Source organism: Penaeus monodon, chromosome 39 (assembly GCF_015228065.2).
Source record: "Penaeus monodon isolate SGIC_2016 chromosome 39, NSTDA_Pmon_1, whole genome shotgun sequence".
In the NCBI taxonomy this organism is placed as follows: domain Eukaryota; kingdom Metazoa; phylum Arthropoda; class Malacostraca; order Decapoda; family Penaeidae; genus Penaeus; species Penaeus monodon.
Genome location: NC_051424.1, coordinates 19,985,638 through 19,997,344, shown reverse-complemented (window position 1 = coordinate 19,997,344; position 11,707 = coordinate 19,985,638).

Below are 11,707 nucleotides of genomic sequence, written 5' to 3'. Positions count from 1 at the left end.
CAGTCATAGCCTCCTCTCTCTCATGGCTGCCGCCATCTTTGGACGACATGATAAATCGGCGCTCTCACTGATCAAATATCACAAATCCCACTCCTGACACCATTTGTTACGCCGACCGCCTCGTCTCTCTGCCACCAACACAAGGCAGGCTAGGCAGACGGCGTGTTATCCACAGGGTCGTGAACACTGAACAGCTCCAAGAGGCACCGAGCACCACAGCGTCCCAGAACACCACCAGGAGGGGAAACGCCAAGTGGCAAGGCAGGGCACGAAATAAACAAAAAATGACTGTCTTTCCTTTATTCACACAAGTTATTTACCCGTACACTTTTCTATAGGCACAATACAGGGGGTACACCAGCATGTCACACTTGCTTGCTTGAGATTTGCGAAGTTCTGGCTTCGCCCGGGCCTTTCACTTATGGCCCGGCCAACGCATGTCACACTGCACGATACAGCTTATAACAGGGCAACACAGTTTATCAGGTCACAAGGGCACACATGAGGTCTTCACAGGAGCAGCACCCAACCGCGTCTCTCGGCTTGTTCCTCCGCTCCTCAGCTCACAGCCAGCTGCGTCATGTTTGCCCAGGTCCCTTCATGTTAACACATGTTTCGCACAGAGACAAAGACCCACTGGCGTAGCACTATCCCCCCCTATCAAGCAGACGACCCGTCTGCTCTGACATATCTAAACCTGAAACAAACTACAGAAAATTTAAATAAAATCAGTTCTCAGAAACACAAAAATCTTTCATCCAGCGTGGATTTCTTCGCTCTCGCTGGGGTCGCTCTGGAGGAGGTGTGGCGGCGGTAGATTGGCAGTGGCACCCAGAGGGGTATCTCCTGCCCCAAGACCTGGCTCATGGTCACCATTGACGTCTGCTGCATCGCCCTCACCGTCCAAATGCTCGTCCTCATCTCGGTCAGCGTCTGCCACGTCCTCATCGCCGCTACTGGGGCTAATGTCATCTTCTTTTTCACCATGGCCCCAGGAGTAGCTTCCCGGCCCATGGTAACGCCACAGCCAGTCCACATGGACAACAGACGGGTCCTCGAGGAAGTCAGGCAACGGCCCCACACCAACCAACTCCTCGCTCACCGACGACTCTTCTGGACGCTCCACTTCCTCACAAGTGCCCAGCTTTGCACCAGCTGGCACCTTCTGGGCCTTATCGGAGAAGTTAGCTACCAACACTGTAATTAACCCCTCCCCTGGTCCAACAAGGCTCCGCCAAACCGCTACGCCATCAGCCAGCTGCAGGTTTTGAATGGGCTCCACGAGGCCCTCTACTCCACGCATCACTCTTGACAGTCGACACCGGATTCTATACTCTGTCCTGGGGGCAAGGTGCAGTCGTTCAGCCGTAACTACCTCTGCACAGCCAATCTCTGGAAGCAAGGGCACATCTTCACCGTGCACCCTCACCAGCTTCCGTCCAAGGTCGACACACGCCTTACTCTGCGTCAGGTAGTCAAGGCCCAGCAAGCAGTGCTCGTCCAGATCGGCCACATACACCGGCAGCCGCTGCACCGTGCTGCCCACGCCAATACGAGCCTCCACTGGCCCCTTGAGCTGCACACAATGCCCCGTGACACCACACACTCTCTGTGGTGCGTCTGGAAGTCGCATAGTGGCCAACACATCAGGCCGCACTAGGGTCTTCTCAGCCCCAGTGTCCACTGTCAGGCAGCATGGCTTCCCATCTATTGAGCCCTCCACCTGCATCGTGCTGGTTCGACTGCAGCTTACCCAAGTCGGGGCCCGGGAACCGAGGACGGCTGGGTTTTCGGCCCCCTTCTCCAGAGTTTTCCGCCTGTACCACTTCCTTAGCCTTAGGACATGCACTCGGATGGTGACCATACCTACCACAGTCCTTGCAGCACTGCTGGAAGGCATCAGAATCCGTCCGGTTGAGAGGACGTGTTCTCCGCTCCCTCTGACACTGACTACGTCTGTGCCCTACTCTCCACAGCCCCAACACAAGCCTTGGAAAGTGCTCGGGCTCACCTTCCTCAATGCTACCTTCTCCACTTTAGCTTTCTGGCCCCGGAGGTCACGGCGGGGCTGAGCAGCTGGCCCTAGGCCACTGGTTGCCTTCAGGAAGGCCTCGAACTCCAAGGCCCTCGCCAGCGCCACCTGCAGGTCCTCAGGGTGTGCCTGCTTGACGTAGAGATGCAGCTGCTGGTCCTGTAAAGCGTCAACAAAGAAATCGCGGGCCAGGACCACGATCATCTCTTCCGCAGCCGCAGGGTACGACCTCCTTACCAGCGCCTCCACATCCTGCGCCAGCTGGGACAGTGTCTCGCCACGCTCACGAGTCCGCTTCTTCAAGTGGGCCCGATATACCTCGGCCTGGTGGTGGTGCCCGAAACGGCGTTTCAAAGCCTCCGCCACGCTGGTGTAAGAGGCATGTTGGGATGCCGGCAGATGCCCCAACACTTCCACCGCGGGGCCCCTTAGCGCTGTTACCAGCTGCAGGGCCTTCTCTTCCTGGCTCCAGCCCTGACAGATGCCAGCATTTCAAATTGGGCGACATATGCCTCCCAGCCACCTTCCGTCGTACTCAGCTGGCTTACGCCTCACAGAATGTCTGGAGCCGAGAGGCTGCAGGGTGGAGAACGCGTGCCGTGAACTAACACGCCCGGGGGGGAGGAAGGGGGTGAGGAGGCAACGAGGCGGGTTGACCGGTCCGAGTTTGCCGCCACCTATACCCAAGGGAGCGGTTCCGATGGGTCCCCAGCTTCTGCAGCGACACTGGCTCGACACGATGCTGCAAGGCCCGGGGTTTCCTGCCACGGACCCAGGCAGACCCCGTAAATCTGACACTCTGGCATCTGTTGCCAGAACTCGTCTGCCTTCTCTGCTTGCAACGTTAATACCTCGTGACGCCGCCTTCCGCCTTCACTTCCTCCCTCAGGCCTTAACCTTGCCCTTCAGAGTCTGCACCTCCTCCATCAGTTCACTCTTCACGCTGCTGCAGGCCTTGTCGGTGTACTGCTGAGTTTCCATCTTCACAGATGCAAGATTGCTCTGTAGCACCTCAACAAGTTGGCAGAACTGTTCCTCTGCCTTCCTTGCCTGCATCTCGACGAGATGGTGCGCCTGCTCGTATGCCTCTGTGCCTGCTCGTATGCCCTTTGTGCCATTTCCTCCCTCATACCGGCCAGCATGGCAGTGATCAGGTCCATCTGGCTCGGCTTCAACCTCACTCGTGCCTGCCTCAGTCATAGCCTCCTCTCTCTCATGGCTGCCGCCATCTTTGGACGACATGATAAATCAGCGCTCTCGCTGATCAAATATCACAAATCCCACTCCTGACACCATTTGTTACGCCGACCGCCTCGTCTCTCTGTTACCAACACAAGGCAGGCTAGGCAGACGGCGTGTTATCCACAGGGTCGTGAACACTGAACAGCTCCAAGAGGCACCGAGCACCACAGCGTCCCAGAACACCACCAGGAGGGGAAACGCCAAGTAGCAAGGCAGGGCACGGAATAAACAAAAAATGACTGTCTTTCCTTTATTCACACGAGTTATTTACCCGTACACTTTTCTATAGGCACAATACAGGGGGGACACCAGCATGTCACACTGCACGATACAGCTTATAACAGGGCAACACAGTTTATCAGGTCACAAGGGCACACACGAGGTCTTCACAGGAGCAGCACCCAACCGCGTCTCTCGGCGTGTTCCTCCGCTCCTCCGCTCACAGCCAGCTGCGTCATGTTTGCCCAGGTCCCTTCATGTTAACACATGTTTCGCACAGAGACAAAGACCCACTGGCGTAGCATTATTATTATTATTATTATTATTATTATTATGATAATAATAATAAAAATAATAATGATAATAATGATAATAGTAATAATAATAATAATAATGATAATAATAATAAGAGGAAGAAGAATGATCATGGTAAAGGTAATAATAATGATAATGTTAATAATAATGATAATAATAACAATAACAATAATGATGGTCATGATAAAATAAAAATGATAATAGCAATGCTAATGGTAACAACAACAACAGCAATAATTCTAATAACAAAGAGTTGTGATGTAGTTTATCATTATTATATTATTATTATTATTATTATTATTATTATCATTACTATTATTATTATTATTTTATTGTTATTATTATTATTATTATTATCATTATTATTATCATTTTTATCATTACTATTATTATTATTATTTTATTGTTATTATTATTATTATTATTATTATCATTATTATTATTATCAATGTAAAAGTGGGAAACAAGAGAAAAAAAAACAGTAACCATAATAATAATAACAAAATAAAATTACAATAACATGATAAATCTTAGAAGAAAACAAAACAAAACAAGTGCAAAATATGACCTTTATTTCTCTGTTTCCCTAATTTCGTTCTTATTCATGGACCCCCCCCCCCCCCGACAATTGACTGGTTGCAAAGTGGCGATTACATTTTCTTTTCTGGTCATGTTCTTTATATTAAGAATTAAAGTCTAGTACTGGTTTCGGTTATGAAATCTGTATTACAATTATATATTAACTGATTATCTGCATGTGTTAATTGATTATATTTACAGAGATGAGCTAGTGTTTGCTATTTTTCACAGTCTAGCTACATCTTTTGTTAGATAATTTAAGTGTAATAAAGCTGACATTTTAAAAAATTCTATGAAGAAAATCACTGTTGATTTAAAATTATCAAAAGACAACATTCAGCAGAATATTCTATTGCACCTCGCGATTATACTGTCGTGATGAATTTATAATAATACTGATGAATAAGGTTGAATTAATCATATATTTGTTGCATCTCCTGTTGAATTATTGAAGTTCTAATTTGAAATAACTGAATTAAGAGTGTGTTAAGCATAAAGTAGAAATGTTTCAAAATGATAAATGATAAACTTTTCCCAAATCTCTTTCTAAAACACTAAGAGTGTAAGTTTAATCAACGACTTAAGATGGTGAAGGACCTATGCTTAAAGCGTTTGATAAGATTAACGTTGCTTCTTAAATTTTGACTTTTTAAATAGCTAAATCAAGCGATAGAGAATCGTTATTAAGAGAACGATAATAATAGAAGTTAGTTCATCTTAACATTATTACTGATAACATTTTCTTACTATTACCATTGGCATCATCATGACTATCATTGCTATCATCATTAGCACCATTATAAATGTTACCATTATAAGTATTATCCTTATCCTTATCATAACAATCATTGCAGCAACAGTATAGCGCATCAACTTAAACGCATCTTTTGTAAGAATGAGTTACAGCAAACTATGAGTGAGGGAAAAAATGTTACTTTTTAAAGGTTAGTAAAATAAAGAGAAAAAAAATCAGCAGTCTATATTGCATAACCATTTGCAGAGTGACTGATAAATGCCAGATAGGTTATCAGTCTGCAGGAAAGTTACATTTTCCCGATTTTCCGTTAAAACTATTGAATTTGTAGGTCATTCTGGCGGGGGAAATTCTGGAATTAGCAAGAAAACCTAGGTTTTTTATCATTGTTGTTCTTGTTGTCAAATCTATCGCAATTTTTTTAGCTTTACATATAATCTGGCTTTCTTTTTTTTCTTTTTTTTTGAAAAATGTGATAAGCGACACTTTCAGTAACGGAGCTTCTAGCACCCCCAACCTCAGAAAAGGAAACGCTGGCAACTCACCCGAAGCCTCCAGAACTCCGATTCGCGAACTCGCATTTATATTCTGTATTAACTCGCTTTTCTTTATTCCAGTCATCCAAACTCTTAATTTTTGTACTTACATACGTTTGGGTTTATAAACCTTATATACAACAGTATATAATAAGCTTTGATACCATTATAACACCATACTTTGACTTTAACACCACATTTATACTCTTTCTCTAAAGGGACTCGGTGTTTCGAAATTCTCCAGTGTCGGGGATGAGTTGCCGTTTTCTCTCTCTCTCTCTCTCTTTTTCTCTCTCCCTTCTCTCTCTCTCTCTCTCTCTCTCTCTCTCTCCTCTCTCTCTCTCTCTCTCTCTCTCTTCCTCCTCTCTCTCTCTCTCTCTCCTTTTCTCTCTCTCTTCTTCCTCTTCTCCCTCTCTGTTCCTTCCTCCCTCTCTCTCTCTCCTTCTCCCTCTCTTCCTCTCTCCTCTCTCTCTCTCTCTCTCTCTCTCCTCTCTCTCTCTCTCTCTCTAGCTCTCTCTCTCTCTCTCTCTCTGAAATTGGTCGGACTTATTTGGTTTTGATTTTCAGATTATGTGGTATTTGTTGTGTGATCTGTTAGGTGAGTTTTGTACCTGCCTTGTCTCTCCTTTTCTTCAAGTCACTGATGATGGAAAAAGAGGTGTGTGTGTGTGTGTGTGTGTGTGTGTTTCACACTTCTGTAATGTCATTGACCCGATAATAATTTCTGTTTTTGTTATACTGGATATGTTTAATAATGAGAAACATTAATATCATGGATAATAATTTAAATGGAGATATCCATAATAATAATAATAACAGTAATTTTAATCATAACAAAAAAGTTAATTGTGATGAAAATGCGAAAATCATTGAAATCCGTGATAAACATAATGACAATAACCCCCAACAATATCATCACCAACAACACTTGCAATACAAAAAGCAAAAGTATTACAACATAAATCAAAACAGCAACACCCATCAGCCACCACAGATAAAAAAAAAAAAAAAAAAAAAAACATAATAGTCACCCCACCCTCCTGCCCACCTTACACACACATTCCACATAACGATAACTCCACTTAAATGTCTCGTCTCGCGATCTGATCTCGCCTAGCATCGCAATCCTATTATAACTTCATGATTAATAATCTCCCATCCCCGTTTAGCTCACCCGATCTGGCCGTAAGTGGCGCTGGGTATTGATATTATCGGTATGACGTTTAATAAACCAATCTCGCATCTTTATTAGGTGCTAAACATCGCCGTTTTCTTTATAGTCTCGCGTTTTCTATGATGGCTCCGGCGCCGGCGATGATGGCTTTTAAATGATCATCTTTTTTTCCTGCATGTTACTTTTTTTCTCTCTCTTTTTTTCTCTCTTGTTCATTCTCTCTCTCTCATTTTCTTTCTCTCTCTCTCTCTCTCTCTCTCTCTTTCTCTCATTCTCTCTCATTCTCTCTCTCTCTCTCTCTCTCTCTCTCTCTCTCTCTCTCTCTCTCTCTCTCTCTCTCTCTCTTCGTGTTTTTATCCCATTTCTTCATTATCTTTGTATTACATTCTTTCTTTACCTCTGTACTTCATTCGTTCTTTCTCTTTATATTCCTTGTTCTTACCATCGTCATAATTACCATTGCTATTAGCAGTAGCAGTAGCATTATTAGTAGTAATAATGTTAGCATTAGCATTATTGTCATTATATTGTAATAATCATTGATAATACTTTTATCATTATAGTCATCATTATTATTCGTATTTGTTAAATGGTGTGTATAAATGTTGACAATAACAGGTATAACAATACAACCGCTACTGATGATGATATATGTTTTCCACCCTAGTATTGTTTTTATGTTTATATAAAATCATTGTAATTACTATAATCATAGGGCCAGTCCAGGAATACATCACTATAACTTCTAGCGATTAACTAAAATCGTCGAATATACTAATGGAAGCCTATCAAATATTATTATCAAACTGTTCATGAAGGTTGCTGCATAGTGGCAGGGGAGAAGATATCGTGGCGGAAAATATTCAGGAAAATCACAACTTAGTAACAAATAATGGAAAGAACGTTCATTATACCCGAAAAGAATATTACTAAATCAAAATAACATCTACATTCGTATCTCACTGTAAACAATGCAGACCTACGAGCGCACAAGAATATGATGGAGAAATGATGCAAGGTACGTACATAGATAGCCGATGTGATTTTTTTATGAACAAGAAAAGATAGAGTGGCTAACCAAGTGTCGCGCATAATTCGTTTCCACTGAAACAATCTTCGCTCACTCCTCACACGTCCTTGCATTGAAAGTTTGTACTCGTAGGTAATTCAAGTGACTATGTCCTGCACAAGGTATGGATTGAACTCTGAGTCTGGAAAGTCCGTAAACTCCACCAGTCGGGATTTTTATTATTTCCGAAGCATTTTTGTGAAAACTAGCAGTTACAGACTATGGCAGAGCATGGCATTTTTTAAGTGACATTTTGTTATCAATACAGCAGAACCGTGTTTCCTTAACTAGTCACTATTATAGGATCCTATCAATTTTCTTTTACAAGAATTCGAAGTTCTGGATTATGCCAAGTAATTCTTTGACTTCTATCTCGCAAGTAATTAATGAAAACATGAGATTCCGTACTTGTTATATTAACGAACATGAATGACAAAAACAGATACCTAGAAAGCGTCACGAATAATAACTTGAAAGTTTACATAGATTTTTCAACTCAGTTTAGTCAGTGTTCTATATAGAGTATAGTCTTGATAGAAGTAGTGCTTACGTGTGATTGTAAATCCAATAGAAGTTATTTTGAAATGTGACGTGTTTTCTTTATTGTGTATTCTGGCAAAGAATTGGTACTGATGAAGCATTTCTAATCCTTGAATTGCCATGACCAAAGAGTGTATTTTTGTGTGAGTTGAAAAGCTTACTTGTGACTTCATTCGAATCATACGATGAACTTGGACCATTGCAGTGTGCCTACTCTATAATAATGAGTGGATATAAAACTAAAGATATCAAAACTATCCACTTTTCCGGCAATTAAAGGTTATTTTCAATACTCAGTTTTGTTAGAAATTATGATAATAATATATCTAAACAGACCAAGTGAAAAATAATCGTTTGGATGATATGGCCTCTGAGAGAACTTGCAAGCTCAACTTTGACATTCGTTGATGAACAGAGATCCCCGAGACTCTCCTTTTTACATTAGATTGTGATCTAATTCCAGTGCGAGAAACTATGGATTCAAATGTTTATTTGTATTTTCAACATTTGCGTGAGATCAAAGTTAATGTGGATCAGATATAGCAATTATTTTGAGGGACACAAGAGGTTCTGAATAAACCAGGTCACTTTGAGTGATATTTCATGCTTCTTTCAGAACTATTTTATTAGAGCGATTCACAGCCAAGATAAATGAGATAAAGCACTCAATTTTGAACTTTTTTGACCTGGTCAAAATATCCACTCCACAGAGCATCAAAATATTCCTGAAATTGTTGATGTTAGCTAAAAGGCTATGTTTTGGGGAGGCGGGGCGTGGGTGGGGGGTGGCAGACGTGAATTTAAAAAGGGTGGGGGAAGGGGGAAGGTGGGGGAAAGGAGATGGGAGAGGAGTACAGAAAAAAGGAACAAGAAGAGAGGGGAGTGTAGGAAAGGAGAGGGGACAAGAAGAGAGGGGAGAGGAGGAAAGGAGAGGGGACTGAAAGGCAGGTGAGAGAGGAGGGAAAGGGAAACTAAAAGGAAGAGCAGGAGAGAGGAAAACGAAAAGGAGGCAAGTGGTGAAGCGAAGAAATATAAACTCAGGGAAGAGGGGAGACGAAAAAAGGGGAAAAGAGATAAGTAAGGAAAGAAGAGGTGAGAGGAGAGACATAGAAAGAGGGGACAGAAGAGAGGAAAATAAAATAGCGGAAAGGGGAGAAGAAAGAGGGAAGCGGGGACGCTGAAGAGGGGAGGACGAGGGGAAGAGGAAAGGGGGGGGAGGGGATTCTACCAGTCTCCCGTCGATTAGATCAGTTTTCATTATATTGACACCCTCATTGGCTTATTTACACCGCTATTAGGCCTGGCCCTTGCGGGTGGGTGAGGGGGGAGGGTGGAGGGGGAGGAAAGGAGGGAGGGAGACGGAGAAGGAAGGAAAGGAGGAAAGAAAAGAGAGAGAAGAAATGAGTAGAAAGGAGGAGATGAGAGTAGACAGAGAGATATGTAAAAGGATGAAGAAAAGGAAGGAACGAGAGAGTAAGAGAGACAGATAGAAAGAGAAGAAGAAAGAGATGGAGAAGGGAGAAGAAATGGAGGGCAGAAGGAGGACGAGATGATGAAAGCGGAAATGGAGAAAAATATGGAAAGAAGAGAAGGGTAAGAACGAAAATAAAACAAAAGAAGGGGGGCGTAAAGCGACATGAGAAGGACAGAAGTAAGAGATAAATAAGCAAGCAGAAGAAAAGATAGAAGAGAAGAAAGAAGAACAGAAAGAAGAAGAAAAAGAAGAGAAGAGGGAAATAATGAACGAAGAAAAGGAAAAGAGAAAAGGAGAAAAAACAAGACGAAAGAAGAAGAAGAGGAGGAGGGAGAGAGAAAAGATAAAGCAAGGATTATGATGCTAGGGGAGAGAGATAGCTCCACTTAATGAGGATCGTGGGGGGGGGGGGGCTGTGATAGAGAGGGTGTAAAGTAGAAGCGGTGGTAGGGGGCGGGGGGGGGGAGATTACTGTGGTAGAATAGCGGTAGAGGATTTTTTTTTTTTTTTTTTTAAGAAATTCTTTTAATGAGATTGGTACTAATTATCAATAAAATCAAATGTAAATATATACTAATGGTAATAATAATGATATCAAGAGCAATGATAATAATAATAATGATAATAAGAATAATGATAATAATAATAGCAGAAGAATTATTGGTAATAACAATAATAACAATAATGATAATAATAATAATAATAATAATAATAATAATAATAATGATACTACTACTAATACTACTACTAATAATAATAATAATGACGATAATAACAATAATAATGATAAGAAGAACGAAATTAATGTAAAAATAATTACAACATTAATGATAAGTATGTTAATAATGATAAAATTTATGACATTTACAGTAATAATGATAATAGTGATAATCATATTGATAATAATTATGATACAAATGGTAAACTGCAACACAAAGAAGAAATGAAAATGTTAATATTAATGATAATAGTGGTAATGAAGTTAATAATCATGATAGTGTGACAATGATAGCAATAGCAATAGTAGTAGTAGTGGTAGTGGTAATAATAATAATAATAATGATAATGATAATAATAATGATAACTGTAATAATAGGATTGATAACAACAATGACAACAATGGTGGCAATTCTCCCCTTATCTCTCTCTCTCTTTTCCTTTTTCCCTCCTCTAACCCTCCTTCTCCCCCCCCCCCCCCATTCTCTGTAAGATAAGCATCACCTTCATCGTATTCTCAGTTCCCGCTTGAGGTGCCGAGCCAACCCTCAACATTTGTGAATCCGTTTGGCCCAAGTGATTAGGATTAGGCTGGGGAGGGAGAGGGAGGGGGAGGAGGAAGGGAGAGGGAGGGGTGTGGGGGATGGGAGGAGAGAGAGGAGTAACAGGGAGGGGGAGGGTGTGGAAAGGAGGGAAGGATATGGGTAAGGGGAAGGAGGGGTGTGGGAGGGGGAGGGAAGGAAGTGAGAGGAAGAGGGACAAGTGGGTTGTCGGGAGGGGAAGGGAGGAGGGAGGGAAGAGAGGTATGAAGAGAGGAAGAGGGAAGGGAGGGTTGTGGGAGGGGGAGGGGGAAAACAGAAGGAGTGGAAAAGGGAATGTTGTTCAAAAAGCGAGACGGGAGAGGGGAGGGTTTCAGACACCACAAGAGAGGGAAAGGAGGGAGGGAGAGAGAGAGAGAGAAGGAGGGAAGGAGAGAGAGAGAAGGAGGGAGGGAGGGAGGGAGAAGGATTGGTAAGGCTCAGGGCTAACCGTGATTGGTGCTTAAAGTCCAATCAC